The 22,634-nt window shown below is 59.0% G+C and overlaps 1 long non-coding RNA gene across 1 annotated transcript; it reads right to left on the bottom strand.

Annotated features, from left to right (window-relative positions):
- Positions 1–20,099: 20,099 nt before the first annotated feature.
- Positions 20,100–21,260, bottom strand: LOC142824056 (uncharacterized). The gene is made up of 3 exons (XR_012899095.1): positions 21,143–21,260; positions 20,590–20,742; positions 20,100–20,218 (listed from the first exon to the last, which is right to left on the bottom strand). It is a non-coding gene; the product is annotated as an uncharacterized LOC142824056 (long non-coding RNA).
- Positions 21,261–22,634: the final 1,374 nt, after the last annotated feature.

Below are 22,634 nucleotides of genomic sequence, written 5' to 3'. Positions count from 1 at the left end.
TTCCCTACTAGAGGCCGGACTAGGCCCCACCCCAGCTGGTACCCAAGGTAGGTGGTTTCCTGCCAGCCAAGTTTACATTTCGTGGGATTGGTGGTCAGGCCGGCATCCTGCAATGTCCGCATTACGGCCGCTACCCGCTCCAGATGTTCCTCCCAATCTTGGCTGTAAATTACCACATCGTCTAGGTACGTGGCGGCATACGCCGTATGCGGGGATAGCAAGCGGTCCATCATTCGCTGAAATGTTGCAGGGGCCCCATGGAGTCCGAATGGCATCCTTATAAAATGGAACAATCCCGGGGGAGTTGAAAAGGCAGTTTTTTCTCTCGATTCGGAGTCCAGGGGGATCTGCCAATATCCCTCTGTAAGATCTAGGGTGGTTATAAAGTCGGCTCTCCCCAAGCGTTCTAACAGTGCGTCTGTTCGCGGCATGGGGTAGGCGTCAAATTTTGAAATTTCATTTACTCGTCTGAAATCGATGCAGAAGCGGACACTGCCATCTGGCTTCGGCACCAAGACGATTGGGCTACGCCACTCGCTCTGGGAGCGCTCTATCACTCCCAGTTGCAGCATCGACTGGACTTCCTCCTCGACTACCTTCCGCATCTGGCGGGGGAGAGGCCGAGTACCTTCTCGTACCACTTGGCCTGGAGGGGTCCAAATGTTATGTGTTATTACCCCAGTATGGCCGGGTTGGGTTGTGAAGGTCTTTCGAAATGTCTCTCTGGGTATGTCTACACTACCCTCCTAGTTCGAACTAGGAGGGTAATGTAGGCATACCGCACTTGCAGATGAAGCCCGGGATTTGAATTTCCCGGGCTTCATTTGCATAAGCGGGGCGCCGCCATTTTTAAAAGCCCGCTGGTTCGAACCCCGTGCAGCGCGGCTACACGGGGCACGAACTAGGCTTCCTAGTTCGAACTACCGTTACTCCTCATTCCACGAAGTAGCGGGGTAGTGTCGACATACCCTATGAGACAATGTGCTTGTTTCACCTGGGTTGCAGAGAGGGTGATTCCCAGCTGTGGCTCTCTTTCCTCCCCCAGATCAGGTATTTCCGGCCCTAGAGTGGGCTCCGCTGGCTAGGGGGTAATCATCAGGGCCTCCCGTTCTCGCCAGTGCTTCAGGAAATTTACATGAAATATTTGGGTTTTCTTCTTCCGATCCGGTTGATAGATCTCGTAGTTCACCGGCCCGACCTGACGAGTGACCTCACCGGTGTACGAGGCCCGGGGCCATCTGGGGCACGGATATTGCTGGGGTGTCGGAGGGGTTTTGCTCGGGAGGCTTCAGGCAGGCTGCTGAAGCGCTCCGTGGGACTGGTTTGTGGCCTGTTTGGAAAGGTCACCAGTCTGGGGGCTGTAAGGAGCCCCGAATTTGAGCAATTCGCCCTGAGCGGATGCCCTCAGCTGTGCCCAGACACGGCCCGGTCCGGTCCGTCACACATGGCAACGGATGCCAAAGGAAATATGATGACACAACAGGGGGGGGCGGGCTTGTCCAATGAGATGCTTTGTCTCCATGCCCCTTTCCTGGGCTTCGCCCAGCATGACTGAGCCTGGAAATGTCTTTTCAGGGCAGGAAAGTGGCTCTTTCCGAGGGGGAATGCCAAACCCTTCTGCTGGGCGAGTTTCTTCTGGAATTCCCTGCCCCTGTCGTAACCCGGCAGCCAGTGAGTTATTGCCTCCTCTGCACTCACTGGGTGGGGGGTTGCTGTGGCAGGAGGCACCAGACGTACCATCCCACCTGGGCTTCTATTGGACATTTTCCTTTGTTTTGAGTTTTTTGCAAATGAAAGGAGACAGAACGGTCAGTTAGAAGCACAAATGGCTTGTGTGAGGTTTAGTTTCAAATAGACATTTTCCTGCCAGTTTGGATTTGGATGCCCAAATCCAAATTGTCACCGCAAAGCACAGGAAAAGATCGCCTTTCAATGCTAAATTATTGTGTGGAATGCCCAAGATCATTGCACGTGAAGTGTTTGAGGGCAAAGATTTAACTGAAATTAAACGATTTGTGCTTTAAAAATGTTGGTAAAATATTGTAGAAAAACTTCAATAAGCTTTTTTTTTCATACGCAACGTTTTCGGTGCAGTCTGTTGCCCTCTGTTGCATGGCATCAGAACTGCAAGAGTGTGTCATTAATGGGTATGTCTACACTACAGCACGAATTCGAACGAACTGAATTCGAATTAGTTAATTCGAACTAAGCTAATTTGAACTAGTGTATCTAGACCTAAAAGCTAATTTGAATTCAATCGGGGGACTGTCAGGATCCAGGAGGCCCTGCAGGAGAGCTTCCACCCAAGGAGCCTGCAGAGCCACCCTAGTCCTCCCCATCGGGGGCTCATGCCCCATTCCTCCCTCACCTTCTTCCACTTACCCCTCCCTAGCCCCCCTTCCTGATGTAAAAAAAAATAAAGGACACGTGTGTTCAAAAATACAAACTCTCTTTATTTAACAAAACTGGGGAGGGGAAATAAAACTGTGGGGAGACGGGGGAAAGGAGGCAGGAAAGGGCAGGAGAGAGTGTGGGAGAGGGGAGGGGGAAACCTGGGAGGAGGGAGCTGGAAGGGGAAAGCAAGGGGAAAGAGGGGGAGGGGAAAGTCAGGGATCGGGGTGGGGGTGACGCCGGGCCAACCGCCTCCCAGCACGGCAAGGGAGGGGGCCTCGGCGTCCCCGGGGGGATGGGGTGGAGGGTGCAGAGGTTGAGGTGTGGACATTGAGGAGGAGGAGGGTGTGGGGGTTGAGGAGGAAGAGGTGGGAGGGGGGCAGGAGTGGGAGGAGGGACAGTTGTTGGGGGGGCAGCAGGCGCAGGATCAGCACAGGGCACCATGCTCTGCAGCAGGGCCTGCAGATTTGCATTTCTGGCTCGGTCCTCAGCCAGCTGCTCCTGGCGGAGCTGCAGGTCTTCCCACATCCAGGCCTTGACGGTGTGGTGCAGGGCTCGCAAGGACCCCAGGTGCTGGTCCCAGTACTCCTGCTCTGTGGTGGCGGACCGGAGCAGGCCATGGGTGCGGGAGCATGTCCCGGGTGGGGTGGTGCGCCCTGCACGAGCAGCTGGTACAGCTGTAGAGAAAGAGAGTGGTCACTTCTCCCTGGGGACACAGTAGATGATGCCCAGCCCCCTCCCCCCGCCCCGCAACGTGAGGGCGACCATGCCCTGCACCGTCAGAGCCGCTGTGCTTGTACAGAGGCCATGGTCATGATGTCTGGCTCTCCCCGGGACGGGGAGCTGCCCCAAGACTGCACCCATGTCCCTGTGCCATGTATAGTGTGGCCGGGGCGGTGGGCGGGCGGGGGGGGGGGGGAGATGTCCCCTGCCTCCATGTAGAGGAGACGTGTGGAGGGAAAGCATCCTGCTGGGTCCCGCCCCAGGGTCAGGAGCATGTCAGGTCTCTTCAGACATGCATGTGCCTATTGGGCCACGGCCCCTGGGTGTCACGCAGCTGGAGCGTGGCATGGCATGTGCTTGCACGTGCACAGGTGTCTGTGTGATCCGTGCGAGGCATGGCCCACGTGCGCGGTCCCTGGTCTCCCTCCCGCCTCCTCCCCCGAACTACTTAATTGGAACTACTTCCCCGGTACGGTCTCCCTGGATGACCCTGCCGACTCCAGTGCTGGAACTCCTTGTGGTGGCCCCTCCGGTGTGCCCAGGTCAGGGCCCTCCAGTCCCGGCTCGCTGCCTCCCGGGCTGGCACGGACCGCCCCGCCCCCCAAGAGTCGGTCGAGGGCAGGGAAGTAGGGGCAGGTGGCAGCCCCTGCTGCGGCGCCGCCCCTGGTGGCCATGGCGTACGCCTGCCGCAGCTGTTTTACTTTCAGGTGCACCTGCTCCTGGGTGGCCTGTGTCCCTTTCGGGCCATGGCGGCCGCTATGCGCCCGTAGACGGCCACGTTCCTCCTCCTAGTACAGAGATCCTGGACGCTGGGGGCCTGCCCCCAAACCTCAATGAGGTCCATGACCTCCACACTAGACCAGGAGGGTGCGCGCCATCTACGGCCCCTGGCTGGCCCCTGGGTGCTGGGGGACTGGGCGGGGGGACGGCTCGCTGGCACTGGCTGCCTGGCTCATCCTGCAGCCCCTGGTTCGGGGCAGAGACTGCTGGCAGGGCTGGCTCTGGCAAGTGCCGTCTGGCCAGAGTCTACCCCTTTAAGGGCCCCAGGGCTGGGGAGAGGAGAGGAGTTTTCCTGCTTTGGCCCAGAGCAGCCACCAGGGGAACCTGGGGAGGGCTGGGCTCCAGCTACTTCGAATTAAGTGGCTACACAGCCCTTAATTCCAACTACTGAATTCGAATTTGGCGTTACTCCTGGTAGAATGAGGTTTACCTAGTTCGAATTAAGTCCAGACTAGCGGTTTGTATGTGTAGCACCTATGAAAGTTACTTCCAACTAAAGGCTGTTAGTTCGAATTAACTTTGTAGTGTAGACATACCCATAGTTCCTATACAACTAACAGCTAATGGGTAGTCTCCAGTAGTTTAAATCTTGGGGCATTTGGAAAAGGAGGGGGAGCTACATGTGTGCGGGGTGCATTGTTGCCCTCTGCTGGATGGACTGTAAATGCTTTATGTATGTATCATATGCCCTATAGTGCTAACAGTTAATGGAGATTCTCCTCTAGCTCACACCTGGCATTTTCTAAAGTAATATATGTGTGTGTATGTGCGAGAAAGAGCAAGAGCCGGGGGGCTCCCTCATGTCTCCTCCCCATCCCGATCTGCTTGGCTTAAGTGCAGGAAAGAAGAAGTAGTGAGCTTTGTGTATTTGACATCAGGTGGAAGCAGGGGAATGGAGGAGTAGTGGGAACAAGAGCACTTGGCTTCTTTTCCTGCAGACCGAGAGGGGTGGGGACTGGCTTGAGCTATATAAATCAGATGCCGCTCCATGCCTCAGTTTCCCCCTTCATACAATGCCGATGACACAGAGAATGTTTGTAAAGTGCCTTGTTGTTAGCCCATGGGGCAGAGGGGGAAACTCGGTCTCAGAAGCAGACTGGGGGGAGGTAAAACCCTACCTAGGCAGCGCTGGTTCCACTACGTCACGCTGCCAGACCGGTCTGAGTGGGTCCCTCTCTTGGCTGTTCCTCCCCCCAGGAGGAGTGGGTTCCTCTCCATCGGCTGCAGGAACCAGCATTTCAAGGTCTTTGCCAATGGGCAGCCGTTCTGCAATTCAGCTCTGCCGCGGCTTCCAGCAGATCGATACACTGGAGATCGATGGTGCCGTGGTCGGGTCCTGTGCCCAGTTCTGAGCCCGACCGGTGCCGCTGCCCAGACGGAGATGAGTGGCACACACACGACACCCCCCTACGGCCGCCCTCGCAGACCCAATAAACCTCTCCCTTTCGCAGAACGACTCTGCTCCTGCGTGGTTCTGGGGCTACTTGTGTGTGTGTCCTAGACCCCCTTTCTGCTCAGCGCAGATAGAGACTCCTCTGCAGGTAGAGCTGAGTGCGACGCCTGCACTGGGATGGCGTATTGGGATAATGTACTGACAGCTTCTCTGCGCCACCCCTCCTCTTCCTGCCGCTGCAACATCAAATTAACCTTCCTGGTCTGCCCCCGTCCTCCCTCCGGTACCAGGAGACCCCACGCATGATGGGAGGGGCTGCAAACTGGGGAGCAGGCTACTGCAGGGCTGAGGGCAGCAAACCAGCCCCCAGAGCCCTGCAGGGCCTGGCCACGGGGAAGGGGAACTGATGTGAGCAGCATTTAGAGCTGGGGGGGGGGGGGGCTGTGGGGAGGAGGACAACGGAGCCACGAGCAGGACAGGGGGTGAGCCAGCACCAGTGAGTCTCAGGGGGTATGTCTACACTACCCCGCTAGTTCGAACTAGGGGGGTAATGTATGCATACCGAACTTGCTAATGAAGCCCGGGATTTGAATTTCCCGGGCTTCATTAGCATAAAGCCGGCGCCGCCATTTTTAAAAGCCGGCTAGTGCGAACCCCGAGCCGTGGAACGAGGAGTACAGATAGTTCGGAATGGCTACGTAGTTCGAACTATCTAGCCTGTGCCGCGTGTAGCCGCGCGGCACGGGGTTCGCACTAGCCGGCTTTTAAAAATGGCGGCGCCGGCTTTATGCTAATGAAGCCCGGGAAATTCAAATCCCGGGCTTCATTAGCAAGTTCGGTATGCATACATTACCCCCCTAGTTCGAACTAGCGGGGTAGTGTAGAAATACATACCCAGGGGGACTAGAGCCTCCAGGCCTGGCCCCCGTTGAGAGAGAAGCTCAGAGATTGGAGCTGGGGCAGCCAGGAGCCCCCCACTGCTTTGTGGGGTGCAGAACAATGACTGCTCCCGAGGGGGGAAAGGAAGGTGCCTGCACTGCAGGGCCTCCCTGGAGAGACAGTATCGGTCCCTGGCAGACAAAGGTGGAACCAGTTCCAGGGCCTGGCCAGGAAAGAGCCCAAGTCCTGGGAGAAATCAGGCTCCATGCTCAGCTGTGAGTCCGAGTCCCATAGACAAAAGCGCCCCAGGGCAGTGGTGGATTCTCCACATGTCAATGCAGGCTGTGACGTAGTGGGGGTACCTGGCTGGTTTCTATGCTGCTGGCTCTGGGGTAACCCCCACTGGCTGTCGTGGGGGCCATGACCCAGCAAAACAGGATGAGTCACTATGCAAACCAGTGACCAGACACCCCCCATGGAGAGGAACAAAGGATGGTGGAATGCTGCCCTGGCTGGGGGGCAGGGCTGGAAGTGAGAGAGTTGGTGGCCCACGAGGAATAAGCCCGGGTCTAGCCCACGAAAGCTCATCATCTAATAAACCATCTTGTTAGTCTTTAAAGTGCTACATTGTCCTGCATTTTGCTTCAACTACCCCAGACTAACACGGCTACATTTCTACCCCTTTTGTGCAAGAGCTGTTGTGCAAGAAGGCAGTGTGGACGGGCACCAGGGGCTTCTTGAGCAAGACACTTTTATGGCTAAAATGGTCATCAGAGCTTTCTTGCACGAGAAAGCGTTCACAATGCCATGGACACTCTTGTGCAAAAGCACATGGCAGGGTGGAGGTGCTCTTGCACGAGACCTTTTGCGCAAGAACTCCGGTGTGAAACAGTTCTTGTGCAAGAAGCCTGCAGTGTAGGGCAGGGAGCAGCCTATGGGGCTACTGGAGCTGCTGGCTGCAGGATGCCCAGTCAGGGAGTGGGGGGGACCCCTAGGAATGGCTCCAACTTCCCAGAGGGGTGGCCAGAGGCAGGACATTTGCCTGGCAGGGTGAGGTGGGGGGGCAGTGACCTCACAGGGGCTTTGGGCAGCCCTCAGCAGATCAGGCAAAGGGCAGGTGGGGAGGTGGTGACCTCACAGAGGAGCCCACATCTCAGGCTGAGAAAAGGGGGGGGCGGGCCCAGGGGACTTTGGAGACCCCCGGTTGCTTTAGCTCTGGTGCGTCTCCTGCTCACAGTTGCTTTGTCCTCTGTGAGTTCCACATCCGGACAGCGTTTTGCAGAAGGTAAGAGCCCCCAGGGGTTTGGATCCCGCCCGGGGCCGGCTGGGTTCCAGGCAGGCCCAGCCCTCGGTCAAGGGCCAGAAGGTGATTCCTCACCTGGGCTGTGTCCTTAGCGCCACTGGGGCTTTCTCCTGGTTGGTTTCCCTTTTCCTCCATCCCGCCCACATTTCTGCTCTGTTCTTGCCTCTTCTGTGACCTTCCCCTGCTGCCCCCCCAGCTTGTGACCCAACAGACTAGCTGAAGGAGGGGGGGTGGTTTGCAGGAGCCGTGGGGCGGGGGATGCAGCCCCCATTGTGGGGACTGGGGAGGTGGGGCTGGACCAGGTCTATGCCAGTGTCTTTGGGGAGAACGCTCCACCCCCCCCACACCTTAGACTCTCCCCTGATTGGCTGAGCAGGGGCTGTTGATGGGCAGGAGACTCAGGTCCTTGCAGTGCCTGTGCAAGACCGAGCCGATAAGCAAGGGGCCATTTGGGGACTGGGGGCAGTCGCTCTGGGGAGCTGGAACCCCTGGATTTCGCTCTGCAGGCTGCGCCCCAAGCTCCCCTTTGCTCCCCTCATTTGCAGCATGGCCAAACACATCAGGCTGTGGTTCCGGAAAGCCCTGAAGATGGCCCCAGGGCCGGTGGGGAGCAGCTCCTCCGTCCCCGCGGGCGGGGAAGCTGAATCCCACCAGCTCGGGGCGACTCGCCCACCGGCCAGGCCCCCGGGAGCCCAGCCCCCATTACCACCAGGGGGCATCGCCCTGCCCGGCCCCCGGGGACCTGCCAGTCTCCGGGAGCCCCCAGCCCGTCGCTCCCCGAACCAGCCCCTGCAGCTGTGGGTCCAGGTCCGTCAGCAGCAGCGCCTGGGCCTCCAGCTGCAGCCGGGCCACCTCCTGCAGCCGCTCAGACCCAGGTGAGGGGCCGTGAACACGCTGGGCCCAGGGGCTCACCCAGTACCCCGGGGGGGCAGCCCCAGTGTCTGCCCCGCAGCCAGGGCAATGGATGGGGGGGGCCTGCTTGGCTCTCTTGTTCCTGGTGGGGGCTCTGCTGAGGGCGTTGGTAGATGTGAGGGTGGCAGGGGGATGGGTCCCTGCGAGGGGCGTGTGGGGCCCAACCTGCCCTGGGTCCCTGACATGGGGGCGCGTGACCCCTGCTGGCCGCTGGAGTCACCCTGGTCCCTTCCCTCCCGCACAGAGCCCCCCTGCGCCTCGGCGGAGCTCTGCCAGGAGCGGGTGGACTCCCGGGTGGAGGAAGGGGCCATCTACGACATCGAAGAGCAGCTCCACACCCGGGACACGGTAGGAACCTTCTCCACACGGGGGGGAGCCGAGATTGTCCGGCCCCTTCCCAGCACGTCCCCCCCCCCCCTCCAGGAGGGGCTTGTCCCTGGGGATCCCCCTGGGGCCCCTTCTCCTGCATGACCTGGGCCCCCCAAGCTGGGGGCTCTTGTCATGCACCAGCTGGGCCCCCACAAGCCTGAGGCAGCAGTTGGGGGGGAGTGCGGGTGCTTGGACAACCGGCAGCTCCCACCTCCACTCCTGGGAGGCCTGAGCCCTGCAGCTGTCCGTGGGGGGCAGGAAGGCCCCAGGCTCACAGACTCTCTCTGGGGTGCAGAGCCCAGCCGCCCTGCAGCGGTTCCTCTTGGCCATCCCCCTCGCCTGCCTCGCCGCCCTCCAAAGGGGCCAGGACACCCTGGCGCCGCGCTGCTGCAAGGACACCATGATGGCCAGGATCGTTGTAAGCGAGTCGCGGCAGCCGGGAGGAGGGAAGGGGATACGTGGGGTGGACAGGGGTCTGCCTGGGCCATGGCGGCGGGTGGGGGTGCTGGAAACGGGATGGGTGGAGCCAGGAGGGCTGGAGGTGGACATGGGGAGGGGTGGGTGGGGATGCTGGAGGAGGGAGGGACACAGAAATGGGGCAGGTCTGGGGTGCCGGACAGGAAGGGGGATTCGGGACAGGGAGGGGTCTCCCCGGGCCATGGGGGGCTGGAAGGGAGCCGAGCGGGCTGCTGGGGATGCGCCTGGGGAGCAGGGATGAGGAGGTTCAGAGGCTGGTCACCAGGGCAGGGAGGGGCAGGAGACGGCCTGGGGACAAGGATTGAGCTGGTCCCGGTTTGGGAGGGGGGTGCTGGGAGGGGCCCTGTGCCGGGCAGGGGGGCTACAGGGCAGCGGGAGGCAGTGGGGTTGGATCCTGCTGGGTGGGGGCGCTGGCCGCGTGAGCGTCTGACCCCCCCGCCCCGCCGACTCCCCCCAGAGCAGATCCCCTGGCCAGGGAGTGGGAAAGTCTCTGTCTCCTGCTGCTGAATTAACAGTCTCTGCCCCTCTCTCCTGCCAGCACCTTGCAGCCTCCCCTGCGGGCCCAGCTCCTGAGCCCCCTGCTGACGGCGGCCGTGGGACAGACAGTGTCTGGGGACTGGCAGCAGGAGCCCATCCACACGCAGGTACGTCCCTCCGGGCCCTGCTCCCGGGCTGGGCTGGAGCTCCGGGGGGGAGGGGGGGGGTGGCAGAGGGAGGGAAGAAGCTGCAGGTTTGGATCCTTCCCTCCAGGGTTCCCGTTGCTCTCCCGGGGGGCCCGTCCCTTCCATGCCCAGCCTGGGCTCCTCCCTGCTCTGCGAGGCGGCTCAGACCCTGCTCTAGGCTGCACCCCGGAGCCAGCGGGTGGCCTGGATTCCCCAACCCCCCTCTGACCCAGGGCTCCCCCTTGTCTTGCAGCAGTTCATCCGGGCCCTTCCCTACGACCTCCAGGCCCTACTGGCGAGCCTCCTCGCCGAGTCCCCAGACACCACCGGGCTGCAGCTCATAATGGAGGTGAGCCCCGTGGGGGGGACGGGGCCATTGTCCCTGCTTCCTCGGGGGGGGGCCGAGAGAGGAGCAGTGTCAGTGGCTGGGGGGGGCACAGTCCGAGAGGAGCCCCAGGCTCTGCCCAGAACCGGCACCTCCCTACGGGTCCTGACCTGCCTCTTTCCCCCCCAGCACCTGAGCCCGTGGCTGGAGTCCCGCCTGCCCCAGGAGCGAGCCAGGGCCCTTGGCAGCACCACGGCCCTGCTGGGAGTCGCCACCACCCTCCCGGGGTTTGACGTAAGTGACCTCGGAGCCGGGGGGTCTGGGGCTGCAGGGCGCGGGGCTGGGAGCGTCCCCGGGAGGCAGAGGCAGGGCCGGGAATGGGCCGGGAATGGGCCGCGTTCTCCTTTCCCCGGGGAGGGGCGACCCTGGGCCCTTCAGGGGGGCTCTTGAGGGACTGGGCCTGGGGACTGGGGAGTGGCCGTCAGTGGATCCCCTTGTTCCACCCCCGGAGTGACCCTTCAGTCAGGGCCATTGCTCAGGGTTGTCTCCTCGCAAGGCCGGCCCCGCCCCGCCCCGGGAGGTGTCTCTGTCCGTCCCCCGAGCTCAGACCCGCCTCGGCGGCCGTTTGCATGGGACGTGCAGCCCCAGGATGCTGAGGGACCCCCCCTCTTCTCTCCCCTCAGAACTCCGCCGACTGGCCGAGGATGGGTCACCACGTGGCCCAGCTGGGCCTTTTTATTTCGGACCCATCCGAAGACGTCAGCCGGCTGGCCTGGGAGGGGGTGCACAGCCTGTATCAACTCCTCCTGCACCACAGGGGTAAGGAACCCAGCCGGGACCTGGGCCCCAGGGACACCCTGAGGGTGCCGGCGGCGGGGGGAGGGGACCCAGCCCTTTTCCCCCAGACTGGCCCAAGGGGGGATGCGTCCCTCTGTGTTCCCCTTCTGCCCCCTGTGCCCCTCCATTTGCCCAGGGATGCCTGCAGGGACCCGTGGGAGGGGAAGGGCTCAGACCTGCCAGCAGAATGACCCTGTTGTGTCTCTTGCAGGCCTCAACATCCACCAGGCAGAGGACCTGTGGTGCAGACACTACTACAAAGAAAGATGGGTCCTGGCTCACAGCAACAGCGTGCGGGTGGGAGAGGTAAGGACGCGCTGCCAGGGCAGGGCAGGGCTCGGGGGTGGGGCTGGCTGGGGCCCTCGTGGGGGTAGGAGGGTCTTGGGGGCAGGAGGAAGCTGTGACCCGGGGCAGGGGTTGGGGTGCCGGGTGAGGAGAGCGTCTGGGTGCAGGGTCTAGAAGGGAGTTTGGGGGAGGAGGAAGCTGTTTTAGCCCCAGGAGTTGGGGCCGGGCTCTGGGCCGTCAGCTGAAACCTCCTGTGCTCTTGATTCCAGGTCTTTGGGCAGCTCTTCACAGCAGAGCAGGAGAATTGCTTTTTGGACAAGGCTCTGCTCGCTGCCCGCTCCCCCCTGCGGCGCCCCAGCCAGGCCGGGCTGGTCCTGGCCCACGCCCTGCATGGGCAGGCCCATCAGCTCCTGGAATACATGGTGAGCAGCCGGAGCAGATCAGGAGAGTGGGGCAGGGCCAGGGTCTCCTTCCCATCCCCTCAGGGAGTCCCCCGCCCCTTTCCTCAGGCTGCCCCCACCCCACGTCCCTGCTGGCAGAATCCCTCCTGCCCCTGCGAGCGTCCCTGGGGGTGGGGGAGGCTCTGAACACAGAAACTGTCCTAGGAGGCGGGAGGGGGCCGAGGTGTCAGGAGCTCTGGGGGGGGGGGGGTCAGGAGCTCACCCTGCGGGCCTGACGGGGGGTGACCAGAGAGCAGGGGGGAGGAGGGTGGAAATGCTGGGGGGCCAGTTCCCCTGAGTCCCCAGGGATGAATGTGACGGATTCTGCTTCCCTTGCAGCAGGAAGACACCCAGTGAGAGCAGCAAGAGCTGAGGAGCCAGCAGCTGCGTCCCCCTCCCCCCAACCCTCCCAATTGTATTGAATTGTATTTACATTCTCATTAAACAATGTTTCAAAAAACATTTGGATCAGGCTTGGTCAATAATTTGTAATGGGGGGGCCATTTTGGCAACTGATCAAGGGCCACATTTCTACTGAGGGCTTTGGGGTCTGGGACGGGGTGGTTGGGTGCAGAAGGGAGCTTAGGGGTGGAGCCTGGGTGCAGGGGGGGGGTATGATCTGGGGCGGTGGATAGGGGTGCAGGGTCCAGGAGGGGGTATGGGCGCAGGAGAGGACTCTGGCCTGGGGGAGGGGCTCTAGAGGGGTGCAGGGTCAGGGAGGGAGCTGTGACCTGGGTGAAGGGGGAGCAGAAGGTTTGGGGGAGGGGGTGCGGGTGCCAGAGAGGAGTCTGGCCTGGGGGAGGGGTGTCGGGGGGGTGCAGGGTCAGGGAGGGAGCTGTGACCTGGGTGAAGGGGGAGCAGAGGGTTTGGGGGAGGGGGTGCGGGTGCCAGAGAGGAGTCTGGCCTGGGGGAGGGGTGTCGGGGGGTGCAGGGTCAGGGAGGGAGCTGTGATCTGAGGGAATGGGGGACGCAGGTTCAGGTGGTCGCCTGGGACAGGCAGTCGGGGAGGGGACGTGGGCGCCAGGGGCAGGCTCTGGCTGCGGAGGTGCCTACCTAGGCAGCTGCGTATGGGGGAGCCCGACTGTCACCTGAGGGGATGGGGGAGCTCAATTTTCAACTGTGGGGAATGGAGGAAATACTGTGGAGTGGAGGGAGCGAGATGGGGGGGGCTGAATTGTTCCCGGAGGGGAGATCTCCCTGGCTTGGGGGGGGGGGCGTTTCCAGCAAAGCCCTCACATAAGAGGGGGACAGACGGGGGGAGGGAGAGGACGGGGATGGGCAGGGCAGGTGGAAATGGGGAGGGGCAGGAGAAGGGAAGGGGGAGGAGATGGAGGAGAGCAGGGGATAGGAGTGGGGGCGGGGATGAGGAGCAGGACAGAGGCAGGGCAGTGGTGGTGATGGCTGGCGGCTTTGCCAGAATAGCTCTGCCGGGGGGGGGGGCTTTTGCCACACACCCAAGCCAAGCCAGCTGTGGCGGCAAAGCCTTGTGATGTAACCTAAGCCCTTGGCAAGGTCGGGATCAACCTGCTCTGACAATTTCTCGGACCGGCGGGTTGAGAAACAAGGATCGTGCAGGGAGATGGGGATGACTAGGAAGCGAATCCAGGTGTGGGGGGAATATCCTGTGTTGGAGGGTCAGTCGATACCCCCGCCTGCCACTGTCTGCCGGGGCTCTGCCCGCAAGATGGAACCAACAGCTGAGTTTGCTTTTCTGCCCCGTCGTGGGCACAAAAGGCCCAGAGCAGCCTCCTGCTATCTTGGAGGAAAGGGGCCAAAGTTCAGGAAGCAGGTGCCAGGCTGGGCTGGAATCCGCGAGCTCCGCTTTTGCTTTGCCCTTCCTGGAAGCTGGGCTGCAGGTGAGTGGCGGTTTCATCTCTGCTCTTGGGGTGTTTCTTGTGGGTTCCGAGTGTGGATCTGAGAGGGGCTGCGCAGGGGCAGTGTCATGAACAAGCTGTAAGCGTTACAGCCCCTTCTGCGCAGGCTGGCTCCAGCCTCCCGTCTGTCTCCAAGCCCTGGGGGAGAGGCGGGAGGCCAGCAGCATGGCCTAGTGGAGGGGGCAGGGGGTTGGGTGTAAGAACTCCCGGGTTCTAATCTAATGCCACCTAGTGACTAAGGCACAGAGTTGTGTGTTAGACCCTTGCTCCTCAATTCTGCGCTCACTCTCGCGCTGGTGACCTTGGAGAGGCCTTTCAGGTCTCCCTTTCCCTGTCCATCAAAGGCAGGCAAGTGCGATGTAATGCCCTGGAGCAAGTGCTTTGGGACGTGTCGCACAAGTGTGCCTGGCTCACAAGCGTGTCAGCACAGGTGTGTAAAAGCGTGACGAAGGCTTTGAGATAGATGCCGAAGGCTTGTGAGGCTGTAGCTGGCCAAGTGACAGGGAAATGAAAGGTCAGAGTTTGGTCAGTTAGATTTTATGGTAATACACTGAGACGAAGCACTTTGGGCGTATATACGATAATGTCTTTCCAAGTGCGTTAGTTCAAGCCGTGTCCTAGGAGCCAAGAGGTGAGACAAACATGCTTGGTCCTGTCTCGGTGCAGGGGTGGACTAGATCAGTGCTTCTCGACCAGTGGTACGAGTCCCCTTAAAGGTACTCAAGAGATGTCTGGGGGACACGTCAACACAACTGAAATTTGGAGAAAACTGAATTTTAGTTTTCAGTTTGACAGCGCTTTATTCTTTTTGTACCTTTTACACCCAAAAATGCCATCGCCCGCCCGGCTACGATGGGGGTACTTACACATTTTTTTTTAAAGGGGGTACATTATAAAAAAAGTTTGCGAAACACTGGACCTATCATGGTCCCTTCCACTCAGACTTTTCTATGATTCTGTGACAGGGGTGGGCGATAATTTTCAGAAGGGGGCCACTTAATTGATTTTGGTATGGGGTCATAGGCCGGCTCCACCCACAGAAGGGGCGGAGCCTGAGGCAGAAAGGACTAGCCCACCCTCAGAGTTCTCCGCGGCTGAGGCTTTCAATTAAAAGCACAGAAAAGAGCTCACAGATTTGCCACTACTGGCAGCTGTCCAGCGTGGCTACAGCTTTTTAAAGGGCTCGTGGCTCCTGCCCCTGCTGTAACCATGAGCCATGAATCATTTAAAATTGGATCCTGCTGCCTGAGTCCCCACTTAGAATTCGGCGGCATGGGCAGCAGGATCTAAACAGAAAGCGGCCAGATCACAGTGTTAGGTGGGTTGCATCTTACCCAGCCCTGTTCTCTGAGCTGGTTTCGAAACCTCCGTGTCCTCCTTATGGTCTGACAGCTGCAGATTTACTGCCTGTCTCTCCTCTCGTGGCCCAGCCTAGCCGCAGCTAATGGACTAACTCAGGTTAGCATCACCTGCCCTGTCTTGGTGACTCTTCACAGCTGAACGGCCTATAAGGCATCGTGCTGGTCTTCTTATCTCTTGGTGACTCCTCTGCGTTCTGTTTATTTCTTTCTCCCTAGCTGGCCGATCAAGTCAAGCCCTGTCAGTGCATGAAGGCCCCAGGAATTACGAGTGCGATGGTCTCCCATGCCCAAGGTAATCGGCTGGCTAGTAATGGATGGACTGCTTGGTTATCAGGTTAGGCTGCACAAGCCAGGTCTATGGGACCCTATGGCCAGCTGGCACCTGGTTCACAGCTGTACTAATCCGAAAATGGCTGGAGGACACCACCATCATTAGGCTCCAGAGTCAACAGCACTTGCTCCTCTTGGAGCTACTTGTCCATGGCAGGCAGCACAGCTTAGCAGCTCATTGGGACGTCTCCTTTCTGTTGTGAGATCTGGGCACTTTAGAATGGCTGTAGCTATTGAAAGCAAAGGTGCACAGCTATAGGCATGGGGGTTTCCAGCTTTATTCACCTAGGTGGCTGATTCCAGGAAGCAAGGGTGTGTGTGTATGGGGGTGGGGGGGGGGAGTCCTGTACAGAGGGTTCCCTGGCCCCTCTGCTTCCATGGCTGTGCAACTGCCACCAGGTGGATTAGAACCTGGGACTTTTGGAGCTTAGGGCAGGAGCTGCTACAGCTTGAGTTATAAGCCGCTCAGCATAGGCTGAAGAGCTCCCTTGTAATAATTGCTTGCTGGAAGTGGTCTCAGTGCCACTCCATAGGATAGTGACCCACAGCAGGCCTGCTCCCAGCATGCGGATCTGCTTTCTGGGTGGCGTCTACAACTCTGTGGCTGCAGCCCTGCTCCCAGGACTGGATCTGCTCTCTGCCCATTGGCGTGCGCAGCACATTTCATTAGGGTGTGCACCCAAAGAATGTTTTTAAATGTACTCTTTGACCCCCATTAGCCACGCCTCTGGAGGTAACACTTTCAGGGCAATATGGACACATGACCAGAAATAAAAGGTGTCATGTGACCTCCCACCCCCACAAGGACTTTTCCCACCATCCACTTACCAATAGGGATTAGTTTGGCCCTCACCAAACCCCCCCTCGTGCAACGATCCTGCAATTGCATTAACCCAATGTGTGTGACATTAACTTGGGGGGTGGGGAGGCTGGGGGAAGTGTTCCCTCTAAGAGTTTCCTCCCATGAGCACAATACATTTTGTGTTGTGCACCAGTACTGAGTGTGGCTTGTTTGGATGTGTCAGTGTGGCACCCAAGTTATTCATAAATATCTTATGAACCACTTACCTTTCCCCTCTGCTGCCCTGTCTCCTTCCCTTCCTCCATCAGCTCCCCTGGTGCCTGCTGCCCCCCAATCCCTCACCCACCTCTGCTGTCCTGACTCCTGCCCTTCTCACGGCCCTCGGCCTTCCCGAGACCTGCCCCCTCCAGCAGCCTTTCTCTCTCCCCCTGTGCCCACTCCTCCAGTAGCCCCACTCTGACCATGTGAGCTACCCCTCCTCCTCCCCTCTTCTAACACCTCCCTCTACACACCTGTCCTGCCTCTCTCCTCTGCTGCTGGTCCCTCCCCTGCAGGTGTCTGCCCTTCTGCTTCACCCCCCGGACTCCCTGGCACCTGCACCTTCCCTTACCCTTGCACCCTCTTGGTGCCTCCCCCTTCCCTCACTGCCCCTACCCACTTTGCCCACTCCCTCACCACCCTCTGCCCCCGTTCCCCTCATGCCCCTGTGCCTTTACACGTGCCTTGCTCCATCTCCGCCTTCCTCATGCCCACCCCTTCTTTCAAGCCTTCTCCCAGCACCTCCCCTTCTCCCCTCTAGCCCCCAAAGCCCTTCCCCTCTCCTCTCCTAGCATCATCCTGTCCCCCCCCCCCCCCCACTGACACCTCCCCTCCTGTCCTTTTCCTCATTGTCTCCACTTGGCCCCCTGGCATTTGTCTCTCTCCTACACCCTGTCCCTTAGTGCCTTCCCCTTTCATCTCCTGACCTGCCACAAACCCCCACCCCGCAGACTCAGGTTCCCAAAGTTCTGGCAGTCCCCATCACTTGGTGCCTGCGCTGGGTCTGACTCGTAGGGTTGCGAGGTAGACCCTCCCCCCAAAAAACGGACACACTTGATCCTGGGCAGGGGGGAGGGAGGAAGAGGGACTGGCTGGGGGGGGGGGGCAGGAACTGGCTGGAAGGAAGAGGGGATGGGAAGCAGCTCTGGGGGGGAAGGGCCAGATCCTGACCCTGGCCCCCCCTTCTCCCTCCCCGAGGCCAGTCATGCTGCCCCTGACCCCCCCTTCCTCCCTGAGGCCAGTCGCACTGCCCCCGATCCTGACCCCGGCCTCCCCTTCTCCCTCCCCGAGGCCAGTCATGCTGCCTCTGACCCCCTTCCTCCCTGAGGCCAGTCGCACTGCCCCCGATCCTGACCCCGGCCTCCCCTTCTCCCTCCCCGAGGCCAGCCCTGCTCCCCAGCTCAGTGCGGGCCCCTGCTCTCTCCTTAGCTCAGTCCCACTCTGCCGACCCTGGCTCCCTCCTGGCTCCCTGCTCTGCCAGTCAGGCTGAACTGGGACTTTAGCCTCTCCCCGTTGTTCCTGGGGACTGTCAGTCTCAGGATCTTGATCTCTCATTTCCCCTGCCTTTCACTGAGTTTCAGTAAGGAGCTAGCGGCAATAATGCCTCTACTTTTTCCCCCACTCCTGTGCGGAATACATTTTGTTATGTGCACCAAGGCATGCACGGATGTGCACTGTTACGTCACGTGGAGTTTCACAGCATGGGAAGAAATCAGTGGAAATACAGAGAGCTTGAGTAGTTGCAAGTGTCCATTTTATTGCATAGCACGGAGCTAGCTAGAAAAAACCCAAACCAGCTGGGCTGACCCCCAGTGACCTAACGCAGTTACTATAACAACAAGATCTATGTCTACACCCAGTACACCACATGCACCACCACTAGAAACACATGCTACCGGCTAGCAAACTGGGCAGCATTTGAATGTCTCCTGGCTGGCCGCCCAAGAGCTCAGCTTGCAGGGAACACTGGCTAACCGTCCCCTTCCACCTGGAGAAGGGAGAGACAGGAAAGCAGCAACAGAGCATCTGCCTGGGGGAAGCCCGAATCCCATGCAGGAGTGGAGCCCTGTTCCTTGTTCCAGGCCCTTGCTAGAGTCCCCTCCCGTAGCTGCAGCTATGGCCGGCAGTTTTAAAAGCGGACTTACGCTGGCCCTGCAACCCGAGCGACTCTGTCAGTGGGTGCTTATCACTCCATCACCTCGAGCTGTTTAACCAGCTTGTTTAACCAAGGAGGGAGGGAAAGGGAAACCTTTGGCCATTTGAGGGTTGCGTGCCAATGGAGGGAAAGGGGATGGATAAAAAGGGGCTGAGCACACGGTACTGCCTCTTTTTAAACCCAGGCCCAAAGATGTCCTGGAATTCTGGGCCACTGGCCTGAAGGAGATGGTCAAACTGCCTGGCAGCTGGACTTTTGGAGTCTTGTTATTCCTGGGCTCCTGGTAGCGATGGCTCCCATTCCAGGGGATTCCTGCCAGGTAGTTTACCTCAGACAGCAGCTTTTATTCCCCCGTGTCACTTCTCCCAGTATCTGAGACTTTGGTCATGGGGATCAAGCATTTAACATGATTCCAAGAGGAACCGGATGGTTCATCTAGCGAGCCAGGCTCACCGATATTCCGGACGGGTCCTCAGGGCAGTTGGGGGGTGACTGCGGATCGACACTGGGGGCCTTAGATCTGAACCAGGCCCTACTCTCAGGGCAGTCGGGGGTGACTCCAGATTGTTCTAAGGGGGGCAGAGATCAGTCCCCAGCCCGCAGGGCCCCTGTGGGTGCAGAGAGGTGTCTGTGAGCCCTGGCGCTGTCCCTGGGGGTGGGTGCTAACACACGGGGAGGAGTTTGTGCCTCCCCAGCTCACTCCTGTCTGTGTGTAAATGCAGCGCTCCCTGCGCCTGGACCCTCCATCTCCATCAGCCCCGGCGGGGTGGTTGCCATGGGGGAAGCCATCACCATCCGCTGTCAGTGTTGGTGCCGGGGCAGGAGGCTGTGGCTGTATAAAGGTGCAGTCAGAATCCGGGATACCAGCCCAATTCTCCAGTTTCTCAAGATCTGTTTGAATTGTAATCCCATTCTACAATGTGTTTGCAACCCATCCCACTTTGGAGTAATCTACAAAATGTAGAAGCCGTTGTTCACTCGCTTTATACTAATTTCATCTAGGCCACATTTCCCCAGTCTTCCGGTGTGAATGCCATGAGGGACAATGCCAAAAGCCAGACGAAAATCAACATAGATCAGATCATGGTGCTATGTGAAGTGACAGAAAAGGTTGCAACTCAAGTGCTGTGTAGCTCTTCAGAGAGGGATGTCTGTGCAGGGGAACCAGTGAGGAGCTGAGACCAGAGGACCAAACAACCACAGAGCAACCTTCTCACCTTTCCCAGAGGGGGCATCATGTGGACGATAAACTTGGGCAGCCAGCGTGCTGTGTGTTCTCCAGCAGAGTCCTGCACGGATGGAAGCTGCAACTGTCTGGGGTGAAGGGCTTTTAAAAAAAGGAAATAACTGAACGCAAAAAGCCTCTTGCAGTGCATGACAAGGCCGTTTTATTCGTTCTAGTACACTCGTGAGCTATGCTACATATTCCTGAGAGCCATTGGTTGGTGTATTACCTATTTCCTAGAGCTGGCTGGAATTTTTCCAGCGCAATGCTTTTCCACTGGAAAATGCAGTTTCATCAAAATTGAAACACCTCAAAGAAACTTGTCAATTTTGACAAAAATCTGGGTAATGAAAAAAAAAAAAGGTAAATGAGTTGTTGCCATCAGATTGAAAGGGAACCTCTCGATTTTCCTTTTTAAAGTGACTTTCCGTCTAATGTTTTAATGTTGCATTCCAGAATATAAAACTGCTGTCCACTGTTGGCTGCGTATGGAGAGACTGAAGGATTAACAATGATTGACCAAGCCTGCTCCAAAAGTTCTTTCAAATGTTGTTTAATCATAATTAAAATACAATTATATACAATTTGCAGGGTTGGAAGTGGGGACGCAGCTGCTGCCTCCTCAGCTCCTGGTGCGCTCACTGGCTGTCTTCCTGCTGCAAGGGAAGCAGAATCTGTCAGACAAAGATCCATCCCCAGGGAGTCAGGGGTACTGGGCCCCCCCCCAGCATTTCCACCCTCCTGCCCCCAGTGCTGAGACTTGTTCTGCTCCCTGCTCACCCCCCTGTCAGGCCAGCAGCCCGTAGGGTGAGCTCCTGACCCCCCTCCCAGGGCTCTTGACACCTCTCCCCCCTCCCATCTCCCAGGACACGGCTTGTGTGTACAGAGCCTCCCCCAACCCCAAGGACGCTCGCAGGGGCAGGAGGGATTCTGTCAGCCTGAGGAAAGGGGCGGGGTGGACTCCCTGAGGGGATGGGAAGGAGACCCTGCCCCTCCCCACTCTCCTGCATCCGCTCTGGCTGCTCACCATGTAGCCGAGGACGTGCTGGGCCTGCCCCTGCAGGGCGTGGGCCAGGACCAGCCCGGCCTTGCTAGGGCGCTGCAGAGGGGAGCGGGCAGCGAGCAGAGCCGTCTCCAAAAAGGAGTTTTCCTGCTCCTGGGAGAAGAGCTGCCCAAAGACCTGAAATCAAGAGGACACGAGGCTTCAGTTAATGGCCCAGAGCCCAGCCCCAACTCCTGAGGCTAAAACAGCTTCCTCCTTCCCCAAACTCCCTTCCAGACCCTGCACCTGGACGCTCTCCTGACCCTGCACCCCAAGCCCTGCCCCAGGTCACACCTTCCTCCTGCCCCCAAGATCCTCCCAGACCTCACCCCCCTTCACAGAACAGAGCAGCCCTAGACCACTGGCCAACATCAGAAAGTGTTACCTCCCCCCCCGCCCTGGCTCCCCCTCTACGGGAGATCCAGGGCTCCGTGCGTCACTGCCCCTAGGAAGAGCCGCCCCCTTGAAACGCCGGGACAGCGTCACAAAGGGGCAGCCCACCCCTGAGCCCTGCCCTGCCCTGGCAGCGCGTCCTTACCTCTCCCACCCTGACTGTGTTGCTGTGAGCCAGGACCCACCTCTCCTTATACCAGTGCCTGCACCACAGGTCCTCTGTCTCGTGGATGTTGAGGCCTGCAAGAGACAAAACAGGGTCATTCTGCTGGCAGGTCTGAGCCCTTCCCCTCGCACGGGTCCCTGCAGGCATCCCTGGGCAAATGGAGGGGCAAAGGAGGCAGAAGGACGGGAACACAGAGGGACGCATCCCCCCTTGGGCCAGTCTGGGGAAAAGGGCTGGGTCCCCTCCCCCCGCCGCCGGCACCCTCAGGGTGTCCCTGGGGCCCAGGTCCCGGCTGGGTTCCTTACCCCTGTGATGCAGGAGGAGTTAGCAGAGGCAGTGCACCCCCTCCCGGGCCAGCTGGCTGACGTCCTCGGAAGGGTCCAAAATGAAAAGGCCCAGCTGGGCCACGTGGTGACCCATCCTCGGCCAGTCGGCTGAGTTCTGAGGGGAGAGAAGAGGGAGGGGGTGGTCCCTGAGCATCCTGGGGCTGCACGTCCCATGCAAACGGCTGCCGAGGTGGTTTTAAGCTAAGTGGACGGACAGAGACAGCTCCTGGGGCGGGGGCGGGCGTGGGGGTGGGGGCGGGGGCGGGGGCGGGGGCAGGGCCGGTCTTGTGAGGAGACAACCCTGAGCAATGGCCCCGACTGAAGGGTCACTCCGGAGGATGGAACAAGGGGATCCACTAACGGCCACTCCCCAGTCTGGGGCCCAGGTGCAGTCACACAAGAGCACCCCTGAAAGGCCCAGGGTCACCCCTCCCCGGGGAAAGGAGAACGCGGCTCAGTCCCGGCCCATTCCCGGCCTGCCTCTGCCTCCTATCAAAGAAAGCTATCAGATTGATTTGACATGATTTGTTCTTTACAAATCCATGCTGGCTGTTCCCTATCACCTTGCCACCTTCCAAGTGTCTACAGATGATTTCCTTAATTACTTGCTCCACTATCTTCCATGGCACAGAAGTTAAGCTAACTGGTCTGTAGTTTCCTGGGTTGTTCTTATTTCCCTTTTTATAAATGGACACTAGATTTGCCCGTTTCCAGTCTTCTGGAATCTCTGCTGTCTCCCATGATTTTCCAAAGATGATAGCTAGAGGCTCAGCTCTATCAGCTCCTTGAGTATTCTAGGATGCATTTCATCAGGCCCTGGTGACTTGCAGTCAACTAACTTTTCTAGGTGATTTTTAACTTGTTCTTTTTTTATTTTATCTTCTAAATACCTTCCCACTAGCATTCACTATGTTAGGCATTCCTTCAGACTTCTCAGTGAAGACCGAAAGAAAGCAGTCATTAAGCATCTCTGCCATTCCTGTTATGTTTCTCCTCACTGACCAGTGGGCCTACCCTGTCCTTAGGCTTCCTCTTCATCCTAATGTATTCATAAAAAGTCATCTTGTTTCCCTTTATTCCCATAGCTAGTTTGAGCTCATTTTGTGCCTTTGCCTTTCTAATCTTGCCCTTGCATTCCTGTGTTG

Source organism: Pelodiscus sinensis, unplaced genomic scaffold, assembly GCF_049634645.1.
Source record: "Pelodiscus sinensis isolate JC-2024 unplaced genomic scaffold, ASM4963464v1 ctg37, whole genome shotgun sequence".
In the NCBI taxonomy this organism is placed as follows: domain Eukaryota; kingdom Metazoa; phylum Chordata; order Testudines; family Trionychidae; genus Pelodiscus; species Pelodiscus sinensis.
Note: the sequence above shows the minus strand (reverse complement) of the source record. Positions and strands in the feature narration are given on the sequence as shown.